Source organism: Haematobia irritans, chromosome 3, assembly GCF_050003625.1.
Source record: "Haematobia irritans isolate KBUSLIRL chromosome 3, ASM5000362v1, whole genome shotgun sequence".
NCBI lineage: Eukaryota > Metazoa > Arthropoda > Insecta > Diptera > Muscidae > Haematobia > Haematobia irritans.
This window is the reverse complement of record NC_134399.1, coordinates 192,259,759-192,280,913: the sequence shown is the minus strand read 5'-3', so window position 1 is coordinate 192,280,913 and position 21,155 is coordinate 192,259,759.

The window sequence follows — 21,155 nt, the reverse complement described above, 5'->3', positions numbered from 1 at the left end:
ACTGCCGGCAACTCTCTTTGTCGTCTCAGCGGCTTCCGGTTTTCGATTTCCCCCTGATCCAGACTTCCTGGCCGTCGACAAACGTTCCCCAAACACTTTAATTACATTTGTAACGGTTGATTTGGCAACTTTTAGCGATTTTGTCAGCTTTGCGCGCGAGTAGCTCGGATTTTCGCGATGCGCGAGCAAAATTTTGATACGCTGCTCTTCTTGCTTGGACGGCATTTTGACAACTGAAGAGTGAATTCTAAAATCAAAATAGGGGCAACATTCTACACACACACACCTTCAAAATGAGGGGTGTTCAGGTTTTTTAAATGCAAAATTGAAAGAAATACATCAAGTTTATATTGACCAAACTTTGACCGTATCACCCTTTACCACAGTGGTGAACTTCTCTCTTATCACTGAGTGCTGCCCGATTCCATGTTAAGCTCAATGACAAGGGACCTCATTTTATAGCCGAGTCCGAACGGTATTCCACATTGCAGTGAAACCACTTAGAAAAGCTTTGAAACACTCAGAAATATCACAAGCATTACTGAGGTGGGATAATCCACAACTGAAAAACTGTTTTGGTGTTCGGTCGAAGCAGGAATCAAACCCAAGATCTTGTGTATGGAAGGCGGGCATGCTAACCATTGCACCACGGTGGCTTCGTGAAGTAGCATAAGCTCTTATTTTTATACTCTGCGCCACACGGTGGAACAGGATAGTATAAGTTAGTGCACAAGGAGACGAGATGGACACATGGTGTCTTTGACAAAAAAAAAGGGTGGCCCCCTGAGCATTTTTATCTAGCCATGTCCGTTTGTCTGTGAACACATTTTTGTGATCGCAGATTTAGTGCAATCGATTTCAAATTTGACACAAGTTTGTGGTTTGGGTCATAATAGAACCCTATTGATTTTGGAAGAAATCGGTTCAGATTTAGGTATAGCTCCCATATATATCTTTCGCCCGATATACACTTATATGACCCCAGAAGCCAGAGTTTTACTCCGATTTATGTGAAATGTTGGACAGAAAGTGAAAATAATATTCTTACTATGCATGCCAAATTTGGATGAAATCGGTTCAGATTTAGATATAGCTGGTTAAATTGTACGGGCCGATGTTGAATGTGAACCACACCTAAACGCCAAAGTTTTTTTCCGAACTTTATTTGACATTTCTCTATTTCCGACTTACTCAATTTGAACCATGAAGAGATACACAATCCCACAACGTGTTAAATGGTTCCATGAAATGGCAACAGTGGATGATCAATTTTCGAAGAAAATCATCTTCAGTGATGAGGCACATTTTCACCTCTGTGGATTCGTCAATAAACAGAATTGCCGCATTTGGGCGAATGAGACTCCAAGAGTGATTGTCGAAAAACCAATGTACCCACAAAGAGTGACTGTTTGGTGCGGTTTATGGGCTGGCGGCATCATCGGGCCGTATTTTTTCCAAAATGAGGCCGGTCAGGCAGTTACTGTGAATGGTGTTCGCTATCGTGAGATGATAACGAACTTTTTATGGCCCGAATTGGAAGATATGGATGTGGACGACATGTGGTTTCGGCAGGACGGTGCCACTTGCCACACAGCTGTGTTATCTCACGTAATGGCGATGTCAATTGGCCGCCAAGATCATGTGATTTGACACCGTTGGACTTTTTTCTTTGGGGTTATTTGAAAGAAAAGGTGTACGTCGATAAGCCAGCAACAATTCAAGAGCTAAAGGATGAGATAATTCGGCACATTAACAGCATGGAACCTCCATTATGCCTTAGCGTTATCGAAAATTTGGACCATCGGATGAAGGTGTGCCACCGAGGTCGCGGCGCCCATTTGGACGATATTTTGTTCCATACATAATTGAGTAATACCAATATATCATAAAACAAGTATATACGGCCGTAAGTTCGGCCAGCCCGAATCTTATGTATCCTCCACCATGGATTGCGTAGAAACGAAAGACTGTCATTCACAATCGAATTACTTGGGCTGTGGTATCTTAAACCTTCTTAACATCGTTTTCTAAATTGTGAGTTAGTCCATACGTGGTATATATTAGACAAAAAGTTATGTGTAGTGAAGTCTACAAATAATTACGAATCGATATGCACCTTTTGCACGTAGAGAGCCAGAATTTAAATATGGGGGTCGCTTATATGGGGGCTATATACAATTATGAACTTGATATGGACCAATTTTTGTGTGATTAGAGATCGATTTATCTGAGGGCTATATATAACTATAGACCGATTTGGACATAGTTAGGCATGGTTGTTAATGGCCATATGCTAGCACAATGTACCAAATTTCAACTCATTCGGATGAAATTTGCTCCTCCAAGAAGCTCTAAAACCAAATCTTGGGATCGGTCTATATGGGGGGCTATATATAATTATGGACTGATAGGAAGCACTTTTGGCATGGTTTTTAAATATCATATACTACCACCACGTACCAAATTTCAACCAGATCGGATGAATTTTGCTGCTCCAAAAGGCACCGGAAGTCAAATCTGGGGATCGGTTTATATGGGAGCTATATATAATTATGGACTGATAAGAACCAATTCCTGCATGGTTGTTGGATACCATATACTAACATCACGTACCAAATTTCAACCGAATCGGAAGAATTTTGCTCATTCCAAGGGGCTCCGGAGGTCACATCTGGGGATCGGTTTATATGGGGCCTATATATAATTATTAACCGATATCGACCAATTTTTGCATCGGTGTTTGAGGCCATATATTAACACCACGTACCAAATTTCAACTGATTCAGATGAATTTTGGTCTTCCAAGAGGCTCCGGAGGTCAAATCTGGTGATCGGTTTATATGAGGGCTATATATAATTATGGACCGATGTGGACCAATTTTTGCACTGTTGTTAGAGACCATATACTAACACCATGTACCAAATTTCAGCCGGATCGGATGAAATTTGCTTCTCTTAGAGGCTCTGCAAGCCAAATCGGTGTGGATCGGTTTATATGGGGGCTATATATAATTATGGACCGATGTGGACCAATTTTTGCGTGGTTGTTAGAGACCATTTACTAACACCATGTACCAAATTTCAGCCGGATCGGATGAAATTTGCTTCTCTTAGAGGCCTCGCAAGCAAAATTTGGGGGTCCGTTTATATGGGGGCTATACGTAAAAGTAGACCGATATGGCCCATTTGCAATACCATCCGACCTACAGCAATAACAACTACTTGTGCCAAGTTTCAAGTCGATAGCTTGTTTCGTTCGGAAGTTTGCGTGATTTCAACAGACGGACGGACATGCTCAGATCGACTCAGAATTTCACCACGACCCAGAATATATATACTTTATGGGGTCTTAGAGCAATATTTCGATGTGTTACAAACGAAATGACAAAGTTAATATACCCCCCATCCTATGGTGGAGGGTATAAAAATAAAATTACAATAATTTCCTAAATAGTTTGTGTTTTATTCAAAATCAACATCGGCCCTTGAAATTTTAACCACCCTCTATATCTTTGAACAAATATGGCCAAAATACCTCCATTTTGCTTGTTAAATTGTCACTACGAAAAAAAACGCTTGTAAAAATGTAGAATATTTTCCTGCACTGCTAATATCTATTGATCGATAAATCGTAAATATACTTTTGCGAAATTCAATAAAAATGGCTTTAAATTTCAATATATTTGTACTAGGATTGTGATCCGCCCAGGGCATTAGCCGATTTGCATTTGCAGTCTACAGATTTTCTAAGAAGTCTAAAATATTTTGTACAAATCGGTTCATATTTAATTGTGTGTATATGGGAACATAAACCTTTATATGTTATAGAGCACCCAACAAATTTGAAGGATTTCAAATGGTATCGAAAACGTTGATCGGGGTATAATATAGTCGGCCCCGTCCGACTTTAGGCTTTCCTTACTTGTTGTATTTATTTAAGAGTAGAATGTTTCATTTTAAAAAAGTTTTTCACATCTCTCTCGATTTAGAGTAGTTCGCAATTATTCTTTGTATTGTTTTAAGCAATCATATCTCCACAAACTTATCAGGATATAATGTGGCCATTAGAACCATCATACCGGATATACTAACATTTATTGCAAAAAACAAAAAAAAAACTTGAAACTTAACAAAAAAAACTTCACTATGCATGATCGACCATCTATTTTTACTCCTCTGTCGCTGTGGTGGTGGTAACAAACATCTCGCCAATTGTTTCCGCAACATTACATGTCGTCATGTTCTTTTGTAACCAAAAAATGGTTTTGACTTTTTTGTGGGTTTTACCCATTGTTGTGGTGCTTTTCATTATTGTCCTGCTGCTGTTACTGATATGCTGGTGTTTCGTTTTTCTGTTTTTTTTTTTTGCTTTGTTAATTTTATTTTGGTTTTTATTCCTGCCATTGTGTTAGTGTACTAATATCACCAACATATCGCATGTTTCAAAGCTTTATTGTCCTTCGGTTGCGTGTGGGTGTATAGGTATGCGAGTTTTGTTAAAGGAAAAATGTTTTTGATACTTTGTGGTAATGGTCGTTCGCTGCATTATGCACTACCACTGCCACTGGTGTGGTTCTTAATTACTATGTCAAGTGCTTTGAAGGGCAAACAAAAACTTATTCCAATGAAAGATAACAAAATAGATCCATAAAGGACTAACAACAAAGCAAGAAACTTCATACTACATTAAATACTAGCAAAAAGTTTTACAACAAATCGTTGGCAATGTATTTAAATATAAGGGTGAAGAAAAAAATGCATTTTATTTGTATCGAATGAAATGTTGAACACTTTTAAAACATTACGTTCCAAAAACGTGAACAGATGGTATCAAAATGAAACGGAAAAGTTCAAGAAAAATCAAGACGGCACGTTAACGGTTTCGTTCACAGGCGTTCATGAATGACTTTCTCAGATTGACACCGTCTGTTCTCCGTTTAATGCGCTTTACAGACTATCAGTTATACCGGACGGAATGTCGGTGTTTGTAACGAATCTTATAGTATGTCGGATCGATACGACTTGTCGGCAATGACTAAATAATCGGTAAATGTGTTATCGATCTCATAAACATGCAGCAGTATCGATTATGACTTCGGACTTAACTTATAATGTGCACAATATATGGGATATGTACGACACGAGCACTGTCGTCCGGAATAACTGATAGTCTGTAAAGCGCATAACACCACATGTGTGTTGATGCACTTTCATGAACGGATCGTTTTGAAACGTGCACATGATTTTTTCTATGGGTGAAGAGTATTTTGATACATCAAATTACAATAATTCTAACAAATATATACGGCCATGGATTGCGTAGAAACTTCTACTAAATACAATCGAATTACTTGGGTTGTGGTAACACTTGCCGATGGCAAGGTATCTTAAAACTTCCTAACACCGTCTTCTAAATTGTAAGTTAGTCTATACGTGGTATATATTAAACTAATAAATAAATTAAAAATTAATTTTGACATAATTTTCTATACAAATACAATGTTGACAAAGTTTTCTATAGAAATAAAATTTTGACAAAATTTTCTATAGAAATAAAATTTTGACAAAATTTTCTATAGAAATGAAATCTTGACAAAATTTTCTATAGAAATAAAATTTTGACAAAATTTTCTATAGTAATAAAATTTTGACAAAAATTTCTATAGATATAAAATTTTGGTAGATTATTTTTAGCTCGAGTGGCAACCATGATTATGAACCGATTTGAACCAATTTTTGTGTGATTGCGGATCGGATACATATAACTATAGCCGATATGGACCAATTTTGGCATGGTTGTTAGCGGCCATATACTAGCGCAATGTACCAAATTTCAACCGAATCGCATGAATTTTGCTCCTCCAAGAGGAGCTATATACAATTGTGGACCGATATAGACCAAGTTTTGCAAAGTCGTTAGAGACCATATACTAACACCACGTACCAAATTTCAACCGGATCGGATAAATTTTGCTCCTCCAACGCGATCCAGAGGTCGAATTTGGGGATCAGTTTATATGGGGGCTATATATAATTATGGACCGATATAGACCAAGCTTTGCATAGTTGTTGGAGACAATACTTACACCACGTACCAAATTTCAGCCAGATCGGATAAATTTTACTCCTCCAAGAGGCTCCAGGGATCAAATCTGGGAATCGGTTTATATAGGGGCTATATATAATTATGGTCCCATATTTTTGTATGGTTGTTAGAGACCATATGCTAAAACCACGTACCAAATTTCAGCCGGGTCGGATAACTTTTTTAATATATAATTATGGACCGATATGGACCAATTTTTGTATGGTAGTTAGAGATCATATGCTAACTCCACGTACCAAATTTCAGCCGGGTCGGATAAATTTTGCTTCTCCAAGTGGCTCCAGAGGTCAAATCTGGGGATCGGTTTATATGGGGGCTATATATAATTATGGACCGATATGGACCAATTTTTGGATAAAAAAAACTAAAAAACGCTGGTTCACATATCACCAGCAGCAATTTTTTACCAAATATTTTTCAAAAAAAAATATTTTTTATGTTATACATATATAAAGTTATATATAGCCGATCCCTAATCACACAAAAATTGGTCCATATCGCCAAAAATATTTAAACAACATTTTATTTCTATAGAAAATTTTGTCAAAATTTTATTTCGATAGAAAATTTTGTCAAAATTTTATTTCGATAGAAAATTTTGTCCAAATTTTATTTCGATAGAAAATTTTGTCCAAATTTTAATTCTATAGAAAATTTTGTCAAAATTTTACTTCTATAGAAAATTTTGTCCAAATTTTATTTCTACAGAAAATTTTGTCAAAATTTTATTACTATAGAAAATTTTGTCAAAATTTTATTTCTATAGAAAATTTTATCAAAATTTTATTTCGATAGAAAATTTTATCAAAATTTTATTTCGATAGAAAATTTTGTCAAAATTTAATTTCTATAGAAAATGTTGTCAAATTAAATTATATACGTATTTTATCGTCCTGTTTTTTTTTTTTTTTTGTTTAATAAATATCCTATATGGACTAACTTACTATTTAGAAGATTGCACCCAGAGAAGGAATATGATCACCTCAAAAATAACATTTTGCTCTTGAAACATGTTTGAGGTGATCATACTCCTTCTCTGCGTGTGTGTTAAGACGTTTAAGATACCTTGTCATCGGCCGCAACCCAAGTAATTTAAGTGTGAATGACCGCAATCCAGATTCGGCCTGGCCGAACTTACGGCCGTATATACTTGTTTTTTGTTTTTTGTATAGATATATTTTTATACCCTCCACCATAGGATGGGGATATATTAACTTTGTCATTCCATTTGTAACACATCGAAATATTGCTCTAAGACCCCATAAACTATATATATTCTGGATCGGGGAGAGATTCTGAGTCGATCTAAGCATGACCGTCCGTCCGTTGAAATCACGCTAACTTTCGAACGAAACAAGCTATCGACTTGAAACTTGGCACAAGTAGTTGTTATTGATGTAGGTCGGATGGTATTGAAAATGGGCCATATCGGTCCACTTTTACGTATAGCCCCCATATAAACGGACCCCCAAATTTGGCTAAAAGAGCCTCTAAGAGAAGCATGTTTAATCCGATATGGCTGAAATTTGGTATTTTAGTATTTGGAGTGTTAGTATATGGTCTCTAATAACCATGCAAAAATTGGCTCACATCGGTCAATAATTACATATAGACCCCATATAAACCGATCCCCCGATTTGGCTTTCGGAGACTCTAAGAGAAGCAAATTTCATCCGATCCGGCTGAAATTTGGTACATGGTGTTAGTATATGATCTCTAATAACCATGCAAAAATTGGTCCACATCGGTGCATAATTATATATAGCCCCCATATAAACCTATCACTGTGGAGCCTCTTGGAAGACCAAAATTCATCTGATTCAGTTGAAATTTGGTACGTGGTGTTAATATATGGCCTCAAACACCCATGCAAATATTGGTCGAAATCGGTCCTTAATTATATATAGGCCCCATATAAACCGATCCCCAGATTTGACCTCCGGTGCCTTTTGGAGAAGCAAAATTCATCCGATCTGGTTGAAATTTGGTACGTGGTGGTAGTATATGATACTTAACAACCATGCCAAAAGTTGGCCATATCAGTCCATAATCATATATGGCCCCCATATAAACCGATCCCGAGATTTGGTTTTGGAGCCTCTTGGAGGAGCAAATACATACCACGTATGGACTAACTTACAATTTAGAAAACGATCTTAAGAAGTTTTAAGATAACACAACCCAAGTAATTCGATTGTCGATGACAGTCTTTTGTAGAAATTTCTACGCAATCCATGGTGGAGGGTACATAAGATTCGGCCTGGCCGAACTTACGGCCGTATATACTTGTTTTTTTTTGTTTTGTGCTTGTTTTTGTTTAATAAATACCCCGTATGGACTAACTTACAATTTAGAAGATTGCACCCAGAGAAGGAATATGATCACCTCAAAAATAACATTTTGCTTTTGAAACATGTTTGAGGTGATCATACTCCTTCTCTGCGTGTGTGTTAAGACGTTTTAAGATACCTTGTCATCGGCCGTGGATGACAGCCATTCGTAGAAGTTTCTACGCTATCCATGGTGGAGGGTACATAAGATTCGACCTATATATACTTGTTTCTATTAAAAACTAACAAAATGTTACAAATTCTCGTAATTTGCAAAACCCTTTCAAAAGAACTTCCATGAAATTGGAAAAGTCAAATGGCACAGGTTCAAATCCCGGCGGGAATGAAATTATTTTTTTTATTATTATGTGATCTAAAAGAAATCTGCATCGGACTGCATCGGAAGTTGAAAAAATTGATGGGGGATTCCGGCATATGTTGCACAAAATCCACCAAAAATTGACTAAATAAATTAATTTGTTTTGCTATTGTTGGTTTCTACTACAACCATTATTACTGTTTTAATTGACTAAACCACAAGAGTAGCTTAACCAATTGTTTGTCAAATGTATACATTTATTTATACATTATCCCAGCAAAAAAAGCGTCGCCAAAACAGTAATGAAAATGTTCTTTTTGGATCCGGAAGTAGTGCAAAATTGACGCAGAAGCGATGAATTTCACATGGGCTTGTCATAGGACGGAAGTCCTCCATTTCAACAGTCGTTGCACTAAATTTGCATCACTTCTTTAGGTGTGATCCGAATTCAATGTTTTGGATGTAAATTAAAAATTCTGGAATGTTTTGCCAAATAAATAATTTTGATAATTTTTAATGGATTCTAACGCTTGTCGGAAGCGTTTGACCTCAAATGTTTTCAAAAATTCACAAATGTTTCATATAGGATTTAGCATTTTTTTCGACAAAATTTAAATGATTTGTACCATTTTATGAATTCTTACCCTGTTTTTAACCTATTTGAAACAAAAAAAGTTAAAATTATCAATTAAAATATAAAACACCAAGTTATAAAAAATTTAAGTAAAAGAACTTCCTAGGTAGTTAAAATAAAGAACATCATTGGTAGTGCATGTTCTGGAAGTGCTTTTAAAGTTGTGCCTTTGGAAGAACTTCCAAATTTTTTTGCTGGTATATTGAACAAAAAAAAAAAAATAAATTAATGTAAATTACCGAACTTTCGGCTGTATGAACTTATTGTAATTTCCTATAACAGTCTATTTCGTCGTTATACCTAAAAAGTTAATTTTTCTTAATGTTTCCCTTCTATCAACGCACAATTTTAATGGCACATTTAGTTATAAATTTCATTCACTCTTGTACCTTCATAATGCTGATGTTGCGGTGGTACCATAAATTAATCCACCATATAATGAACTCATGAAATTTATATGTATCATAAAGATAAAATTAAATCCAACAATATCACTAACCAGTATGTGGACAATGGCTCTCTTCTTCATATCCCGATTATAATGGAAACATGGCTCAATCTATCCTACTGCCACCAAATTGGATACTAAATAAAGGCATAGCCATACTTTCATTGAGTCATAGTCATTGCGTAAAAATCTCTTTGAAATCCCCGTCCTCCCTCCTCACGCCGTCACGCCATCACAGCAACACATGATGACAAAATATATGGGAGTATTAGATTAGAACATGGACTAGACAGGATAACTGAAAGCAGGATGTTAACTTTTAGAACAATAATGATGGTATTGATAATGATTTTATGGGGTTTACTGTCATCATATTTACTACCTTAGAAAATTACAGGGGCAATGGCTCCATAGATTTCATAGGATCTATAGCTAGTAAGGTTGTGTTATATTGCCTTAGAATATATTTCACAAGTGATTAGAAGAGATGATGTGCGTGTATGTGTGTGTGTGTGCGTAATGATATTGTCCTAAAATGTAGCCAAAATTTATAGATATGTGATATTGGTATTTGTAATTACACGTACAAACACAAGGCATATGCGATGTTACATTAGGGATGCCATCAAAAAATTTATTTTAAATATCCCAGTAAAACCTATACTTTCACAAAATCAATGAAACATGTTATTGTGGTGGTTGTAGGAGCAAAACCACTCTAACATTTTTGTGTTTTTTTAATTAAAACAAATTTTTGTTTGTTAAAAATTAATTTTTCAAATCAAGTTACCTTTGACTTTTTTATTTTGCTTAAAATTTACTTGTTAAAAATAATTTTTCATAATTTTGAGTTACCTTAAACTTTTTATTCTGAGATAAAGAAAATGAACAAGTATATAAGGCCGTAAGTTCGGCCAGGCCGAATCTTATGTACCCTCCACCATGGATTGCGTAGAATCTTCTAGTAAAGTCTGTCATCCACAATCGAATTATTTGGGTTGCGGTAACACTTGTCGATGGCAAGGTATCTTAAAAAATCCTTAACACCGTCTTCTGAATTGTAAGTTAGTCCATACGGGGGATATATTAAACAAAAAAAGGCCGATTTAAGACGTATATAATTCGATAAAATTTTCTATAGGAAAAAATGTTGATATAATTTTCTATAGAAATAAAATTTTGACTAGAAATAAAATTTTAACAAAAATTTCTATAGAAATAACATTTTGACAAAATTTTCTATAGAAATAACATTTTGACAAAATTTTCTATAGAAATAAAATTTTGACAAAATTTTCTATAGAAATAAAATTTTGACAAAATTTTCTATAGAAATAAAATTTTGACAAAATTATCTATAGAAATAAAATGTTGATAAAATTTTCTAAAAAAATAACATTTTAACAAAATTTTCTACAGAAATAAAATTTTGACAAAACTTTCTATAGTAATAAAATATTGACAAAACTTTCTATAGTAATAAAATTTTGACAAAACTTTCTATAGTAATAAAATTTTGACAAAATTTTCTATAGAAATAAAATTTTGGTAGATTATTTTTGGCGACATGGACCAATTTTTTTGTGATTGGCCATTGGCTATATACAACTGTAGACCGATATGGACCAATTTTTGCATGGCTGTTAGCGGCCATATACTAGCGCAATGTACCAACTTTCAACCGAATCGGATGAATTTTGCTCCTCTAAGAGGCTCCGGAGGTCAAATCTGGGGATCGGTTTATATGGGGGCTATATATAATTATGGACCGATATGGACCAATTTTTGCATGGTTGTTATAGACCATATACTGACACCATGTAACAAATTTCAACCGAATCGGATGAATTTTGCTTCTCTAAGAGGCTCCGGAGGTCAAATCTGGGGATCGGTTTATATGGGGGCTATATATAATTATGGACCGATATGGACCAGTTTTTGCATTGTTATTATAGACCATATACTGACACCACGTACCAAATTTCTACTGGATCGGAAGAATTTTGCTTCTCTAAGAGGCTCCGGAGGACAAATCTGGGGATCGGTCTATATGGGGGCTATATATAATTATGGACCTATATGGACCAATTTTTGCTTGGTTGTTAGAGACCGAATAGTGACACCACGTACGAAATTTCAACTGGATCGGATGAATTTTGCTCCTCTAAGAGGCTCCGGAGGTCAAATCTGGGAATCGGTCTTTATGGGGGCTATATATATTTATGGACCGATATGGACCAATTTTTGCATGGTTATTATAGACCATATACTGACACCACGTACCAAATTTCAACTGGATCGGATGAATTTTGCTCCTCTAAGAGGCTCCGGAAGTCAAATCTGGAGATCGGTTTATATGGGGGCTATATATAATTACGGACAGATATGGACCAATTTTTGCATGGTTATTATAGACCATATTCCAACACCACATACCAAATTTCAAGCGAATCTGATGAAGTTTGCTCCTCCAAGAGGCTCTGCAAACCAAATCTGGGGGTCGGTATATATGGGGGCTATACGTAAAAGTGGTCCGATATGGCCCATTTGCAATACCATCCGACCTACATCAATAACAACTATTTGTACCAAGTTTCAAGTCGATAGCTTGTTTCGTTCGGAAGTTAGCGTGATTTCAACAGACGGACGGACGGACATGCTTAGATCGTCTCAGAATCTCACCACGACCTAGAATATATATACTTTATGGGGTCTTAGATTTCGATGTGTTACAAACGGAATGACAAAGTTAATATACCCCCATACTATGGTGGATGGTCCACATCGATCCATAATTATATATAGCGCCCATATAAAACGTTCCCTAGATTTGACCTACGTAGCGTCTTGGAGGAGCAAAATTCATCCGATCCGGTTCAAATTTGGAACGTGGTGTTAGTATATGGCCGCTAACAACCTACCAAAATTGGTCCATATCGGTCTATAGTTATATATAGCCGATCTCCAATCACACAAAAATTGGTCCATATCGGTTCATAATCGTGGTTGCCACTCGAGCCAAAAATAATCTACGAAAATTTTATTTCTATAGAAAATTTTGTCAAAATTTTATTCCTATAGAAAATTTTGTCAAAATTTTATTCCTATAGAAAATTTTGGCAAAATTTTATTTCTATAGAAATTTTTGTCAAAATTTTATTCGGTTCATAATCAAATTTTCATCATTGTCAAAATTTTGTTTCTATAGAAAATATTGTCAAAATTTTATTTCTATAGAAAATTTTGTCAAAATTTTATTTCTATAGAAAATTTTGTTAAAATTTTATTCGGTTCATAATCATGGTTGCCACTCGAGCCAAAAATAATCTACCAAGATTTTATTTCTATAGAAAATTTTATTTTGTTAAAATTTTATTTCTGTAGAAATTTTTGTCAAAATTTTCTTTCTATAGAAAATTTTGTCAAAATTTAGTGAAAATTTTATTTCTATAGAAAATTTTGTTAAAATTTTATTTATTTAGAAAATTTTGTTAAAATTTTATTTATTTAGAAAATTTTGTCAAAATTTTATGTCTATAGAAAAGTTTGTCAAACTGAATTACATACATATTTGATCGATCTTTTTTTTTAATATATACCACGTATGGACTTACATACAATTTAGAAGACGGTGTTAGGAAGTTTTAAGATACCTTGCCATCGGCAAGCGTTACCGCAACTTAAGTAATTCGATTGTGGATGGCAGTGTTAGAAGAAGTTTCTACGCAATCCATGGTGGAGGGTACATAAGCTTCGGCCTGGCCGAACTTACGGCCGTATATACTTGTTTTTTTTTTTTAATTTCTTCATAAAAATGAATTTCCAAGGTACAAATTCTAAAGCAATGCAAAGAATCCAAAAAAGTACTTCCGTCCTTTGACAAGCCAAGCAAGGATCACAGATTGGGGACCCAAACTGTTTTTGTGAAAGCTCTTTTTTTGCTGGGTCGTCCTACAAGTTCTCCCTTATCACGAAATCGCTATTTCGATGTGTTACAAACGGAATGGCAAATTTATTATACCCCCATCACCAATCTATGTTGGTGGGTATAAAAAAAATTAAAAAATCTACTGAGCTAAGAAAATTATTAAACATTTCAATTAACATGGGAGCCACCGTGGTGCAATGGTTAGCATGCCCGCCTTGCATACACAAGGTCGTGGGTTCGATTCCTTCTTCGACCGAACATCAAAAAGTTTTTCAGCGGTGGATTATCCCACCTCAGTAATGCTGGTGACATTTCTGAGGGCTTCAAAGCTTCTCTAAGTGGTTTCACTGCAATGTGGAACGCCGTTCGGACTCGGCTATAAAAAGGAGGTCCCTTGTCATTGAGCTTAAAATGGAATCGGGTAGCACTCGGGCTGCCATCGGGCTGCCACCTAACCTAATTAACAGTTTAATAGTTGATAGCAGAATTTCAATATACCCACAACGACATCCATGCTCCCCATTTCATTCTTGCAATCCCTATAGCATTACTTGCATTGACTTTTACAACCATAAACATTGATTAAAATTCTTCGAATTTTCTATGAACAGAAGCTGTAATGTGGTGTCTACGATGATGGGACCATAAAAATTATCAGGTTAATTGTAATTTATGTTAATTGCCCATATTTACTTGGTCTTCTCTCTACAACCTCTGTCTTCAGATCTTGTTGTGTATGGGTCTATAAAATCCAATTTATAATTAATATGGAATTTCAAATATATCTTCCAGATTTACCCATGTCCTTTACATGACCAACTCTTTTATAAATTTTTGGCCAACAGCAATATGTTCTAATAAAGATTAAGCCAATGACTTTCATATATTCATGTGTGTTTCATTTTGGGAAAATTTGTGTTTATCTGTGTGTGTGTGTATTGGGACGATGTGTGAAGCAATATTAATGACATAGTCAACTCATTATGACCCATCCCAGTCAGCTATGTTCGGAATGGCATTGATTGTATGCCAGAAATGGTTTATTTAGTGAATTAATGCCACCAGATATGACAAATTAAATTTCAAAGTGCTAAATTTAAAATTCTGAATTAATTTATTTAGGTCATCAAGAGGTACCTTGTTGTCATACTATTGAAGTGGTGGTGTTTCGTGCATTATAGACGAATTTTTGTGTGGATGTGAAGTAGTACAAAATTAGTGACAACTCGTTCTATAAATCAATCCACGAATCCATTAAATGTTTGGTTTCCTCATAAGAACGAAAATATTCATCAATGAGGTCAAGCATCACTAATCGAAACAAGTAGTAATCAGAAGGAGCAATGTCTGACTTCGCACTTGAGCTATTACGCACATGTGGATCCGGAAGTGGATCAAAATTGGCGCAGAAGCGATGAATTTAACATGGGGTTGTCATAGGGTGGATGTCGAACAATTCAACAGCCGTTGTACTGAATTTCCATCACTTTTTAAGATGTGATCTGAATTCAGTGTTATGGATGTGAATTAAAAAAAAATTGATATTTTAACAAATAAATAATTTTTATAATTTTTTATGATTTCTAATGCATTATAACACAATTTCCACAATTTTTCCACAAAAGATATAACCTTTTTTTTCGACAAAATTTCAATAATTTGTACCATTTTATTAATTCTTACTCTGTCTCTAACCTATTTGAAGGGAGCCACCGTGGTGCAATGGTTAGCCTGCCCGCCTTGCATACACAAGGTCGTGGGTTCGATTCCTGGTGCGACCGAACACCAAAAAGTTTTTCAGCGGTGGATTATCCCACCTCAGTAATGTTGGTGACATTTCTGGGGGTTTCAAAGTTTCTCTAAGTGGTTTCACTGCAATGTGGAACGCCGTTCGGACTCGGCTATAGAAAGGAGGTCCCTTGTCATTGAGCTTAACATGGAATCGGGCAGCACTCAGTGATAAGAGAGAAGTTCACCAATGTGGTATCACAATGGACTGAATAGTCTAAGTGAGTCTGATACATCGGGCTGCCACCTAACCTAACCTAAACTATTTGAAACAAAACAAGTATATACGGCCGTAAGTTCGGTCAGGCCAAATCTTATGTACACTCCATCATGGATTACATAGACACTTGTACTGAAGACTGTCATCCACAATCGAATTACTTTGGTTGCGGTAACACTTGCAGATTGCAAGGTATCTTACAATAGAAATATTGCTATAGAAATAAAATTTTGACAACATTTTTTATAGCAATAAAATTTTGACAAAATTTTCTATAGAAATAAAATTTTGACAAAATTTTCTATAGAAATAAAATCTTGACAAAATTTTGTATACAAATAAAATTTTGACAAAATTTTCTATGGAAATAAAATCATGACAAAACTTTGTATAGCAATAAAATTTTGACAAAATTTCCTATAGTAAAAAAATTTTGACAAAATTTTCTATAGAAATAAAATTTTGGTAGATTATTTTTGGGGATCGGCTATATATAACTATAGACCGATATGGACCAACTTTGGCATGGTTGTTAGCATTCATACACTAGCGCAATGTAACAAATTTCAACGCGTACCAAATTTCAACCGGGATGAATTTTGCTCCACCAATAGCTCCGGTGGTCAAATCTGCGGATCGGTTTAAGACCAGTATGGACAAATTTTTGCATGGTTGTTAGAGACCATATACTTACACCACGTACCAAATTTCAACCGGATGGGGTGAATTTTGCTCTTCCAAGGGGCTCCGTAGGTCAAACCTGGGGATCGGTTTATAATTATGGACCGATATGGACCAATTCCTGCATGGTTGTCAAAGACAATATACTAACATCACGTACCAAATTTCAACCGAATCGGATGAATTCTGCTCATCCATCAGGCCCCGGAGTTCAAATCTGTGGATCGGTTTATATGGGGGCTATATATAATTTTGGACCGATGTGAACCAATTTTTGTATGGTTGTTAGAGACCATATACTAACACCACGTACCAAATTTCAACCCGATCGGGTGAAATTTGCTTCTCTTAGAGGCTCCGCAAGCCAAATCGGGGGATCGGTTTATATGGGGTCTGTATATAATTGTGGACCGATGTATGGTTGTTTATGCATGGTTGTTAGAGACCATATACCAGCATCATGTAACAAATTTCAGCCGGATCGGATGAAATTTGCTTCTCTTCGAGGCTCCGCAAGCCAAATCTGGGGATCGGTTTATATGGGGGCTATATATAATTATGGAGCGATGTGGACCAATTTTTGCATGGTTGTTAGAGACCATATACGAACACCATGTACCAAATTTCAGCCGTATCGGATGAAATTTGCTTCTCTTAGAGGCTCCGCAAGCCAAATCTGAGCGTCGGTTTATATGGGGGCTATACGTAAAAGTGGTCCGATATTCCCCATTTGCAATACCATCCGACCTACATCAATAACAACTACTTATGGCAAGTTTCATGTCGATAGCTTGTTTCGTTCGGAAGTTAGCGTGATTTCAACAGACGGACGGACATGCTTAGATCGACTCAGAATTTCACCACGACACAGAATATATCGTTAGCAGAAATGCAAAAGAACGTAACTAACAATAATTCGAAAAATGTTTTGACTGCAGTTGGCGTGTTTTATCAACAGCCATGGTCTCACAAACTTTTAGGTTGCTACGATCAAAAATAAAGTCGGAGTGTTTTAATCAGTATTTAAAAAAATGGTTACGTAAACATTATTTTTGCAGATTTCTCCTGTAAAAAAATGAAAATTGTAGTTTGGCATTTCTGCCAACGATATATACTTTATGGGGTCTTAGAGCAATATTTCGATGTGTTATGCGCTTTACAGACTATCAGTTATTCCGGACGACAGTGCTCGTGTTGAACATATCCCATATATTGTGCACATTATAAGTTAAGTCCGAAGGCATAATCGATACTGCTGCATGTTTATGGGATCGATAACACATTTGCCGATTATTTAGACATCGCCGACAAGTCGCATCGATCCGACACACTGTAAGATTCTTTACAAACACCGACATTCCGTCCGGAATAACTGATAGTCTGTAAAGCGCATTACAAACGGAATGACAAAGTTAATAATACCTATGGTGAGGGTATAAAAAGTTAAAATACTTATTGCAAATATGAAAAAAGCGAGTTATAAAAAATGTAATTAAAAGAACTTCATGCGTTGTAAAAATAAAAAACATCTTTGGGAGGATATTTTTGGAAGTGCTTTTAAAGTTGTACCATTAGAATAACATCCAATTTTTTGCTGGGAAGTTAGTGCATATATGTTTGCAACACCCAGAAGGAGACGAGGTAGACACATGGTGTCTTTGGCAATATTGCTCAGGATCCGTCCCTGAGTCGATATAGCCAAGTCCGTCTGTCCGTTCATCCGTCAGTTTGTGAACACATTTTTATAATCAAGGTCCAGGTCGCAGTTTTAGACCAATCGACTTCCAATTTGTCGCAGGTTTCTATTTTTGGTCAGAATAGAACTCTATTGATTTTGGAAGAAATCGGTTCAAATTTAGATATAGCTCCCATATATATCTTTTGCCCGATAAGGACTTATATGGCCCCAGTTTTTCACAGATTTGTTTTAAACTTTGCAAACAGAGAACAAGTGTTACTATAGTCAAGTGTGCCAAATTTTATTGAAATCAGGTCAGATTTTGATATAGCTCCCAAATATAACGTTCGCCCGATATGAAGAAGCCAGAAGCCAGAAGCCAGATTTTTACCCCAATGTGCACAGAAAAAAATTTCACGAAAATTTTTCCAATTAAAACTTTAATTGAGTTTTAAAAAATATTCTATTAAAAATTTAATTGATTCAACAAATTTTTTAATTGAAACAAAAATCAATCACAAAAATTAATAGTATCAATTAATTTTTTAATTGGATCAATTAATTTTTTAATTGACCTTCAATTAATTTTTTAATTGATACTATCATTTCTGTGATTGAAGACATTTCAATTAAAAAATTAATTGGATCAATTAATTTCGTGATTGAACCAGAAAAAAATTTTTTTGTGTGTGGTTGAAATTTTGCACAAGGAGAACAATTAGTACTATAGTCAAGTGTACTAAATTTGATTGGAATCGGTTCAGATTTTGATATAGCTCCCATATATATCTTTCGCCCGATTTACACTAATACGACCACAGAGACCAAAGTTGTACTCTGATTTACGTGGAATTTTGCACAGGGAGTAGAATTAATATAGTTACTATGCATGTCAAATTTGGTAGAAATCGGTTCAGATTTAGATTTAGCTTCCATATATATGTTTTTCCGATTTGGACAAAAATGGCCAAAATACCCACAATTTCCTTATAAAATCGCCACTGCTAAGTCGAAAACTTTTAAAAATTACTTAAATTTTCCTATATTTGTAACACATATCTATCGACCAATAAATAATTAATACACTTTTGCGATGTTGTCTAAAAATTGCTTCAGATTTAAATGTTTCCTAAATTTAATGTGACCCATATTCATTGCGCCGAATGTGTCGCAAAATGTTTATTAATTTTGGTCATATCGGCGTTTGAAGTAAATTTTAATTAAAAACATTCTGTATATAACCTACATTTGTTGTACTTCTACTTGTACTTGTTTAGAGTATAATCCATAATAAGACCAATTATATCAACCATAATGAAGAACTTTGCATATTTTAGTTGAAGAATGTATCTGTACATATTTTAATTTTAAATACCAATCTATAGTTAATTGGAACATTGCCATAAGATCTAAAGTTCTTGCCATAAATAACATTAAGAGTTTCCTCATTTTAACTATGCAATCCTTTTAAGAATCTTTTGTAGAGCAACCACCTGAAAACCCACTAACGATCTTAAAACTCTTCAAGGCAGAATTAGCATAATGTTGCCAAACTGTGTATATGGAGTAAGAAGATTTTTCTCTTCTTGTCTTAGATATATGCCCACTAGCAACGGACACAAGGAACAAACTAACATAGCAACAATATTGACACGACTTTAGTTACACAAACGAACACTAGCTAAAATTCCCCTTTCCACCTAAACACACTCACACACTCCCAAAGACACAATCTAAAGCTCCTTAAAGTTGATATTGGAATCATCAATAAAAGGATTTGTTGAAATGTTCAATATTTCCTATAAAACAAATCGTTTATTTCCTTTAGGCTTTCAGAAAATCTTTAACAAGAAAACTAAGGCATTGTGGCCACACGGCATCACAACGCAATACTCACACCACCGAACACATGGAGTAGTAGTAGGTCTTGCTAAGGACATTGAATAGCCAACCAAGCATCCAGCCAATTGTATACATTTGGAACACATTAAGGCATCAACAACAGCCATCGATTATGTGTAGTTAGAGTGAGAGCTTGGAAAAAGTTAAACAACTAAAGTCCAAAAGAAATCTGGAGTACACAAATAATGTCCAATATATAAGAGGACAAAAGTAACTGAGAGCCTAAGAAGTGAATATTGGGAAAAGAAATTTTCAAACTATTGATGAAATATGGGTTTGCGTTCTTCTCTTTTTTTGTATAGTAATCTCTTCTGGGGTTTCCTTATTGTAAACACTGTGCAGAATCTCATTGAGTAGATTGGACATTGTGTATGAATCAGAGATGGAAAATACAATTTTTACGAAAGTACCAAAAATGTATTTTATGGTACGAAAAAAGTACATTTTACTAATTTAAATTGTTTGTCAACTCTTCAATTTTAAATATTTTTTTGAAGTTTTATATCCGCTTACAAAGACCACTATAGAATTGTAATCACGGTTGCCACAGTTGGTAGAATTCTACTGTTTGACAGATTGTAAGAATTCATGGTAATTAATAAATTTTCTGTAGATAAATAATAATATTTTTACAAAATTATGTATATAGAAATAAAATTTATATAAAATTTTCTATAAAAAAAAATTTAAAAAAAAAATTATATAGAAATAAAATTTTGACAAAATTTTCTATAGAAATAAAATTTTGACCAAATTTTCTATAGAAATAAACTTGTGACAAAAACTTCTACCGTAATAAAATTCTTACAAAATTTTCTATGGAAATAAAATTTTGACCAAATCTTCTATAGAAATAAAATGTTGACAAAATTTTCTATAGAAATAAAATTTTGACCAAATATTTTACCGTATAAAATTCTTACAACATTTTCTATAGACATACAATTTTGACCAAATCTTCTGTAGAAATAAAGTTTTGACCAAATTTTCTACCGTAATAAAATTCTTACAAAATTTTCTATAGAAATAAAATGTTGACATAATTTTTAACAGAAATACAATTTTGACAAAATTTTCTACCGTAATAAAAATTTTAATTTTCTGCTGAAGTCAAATTTTGA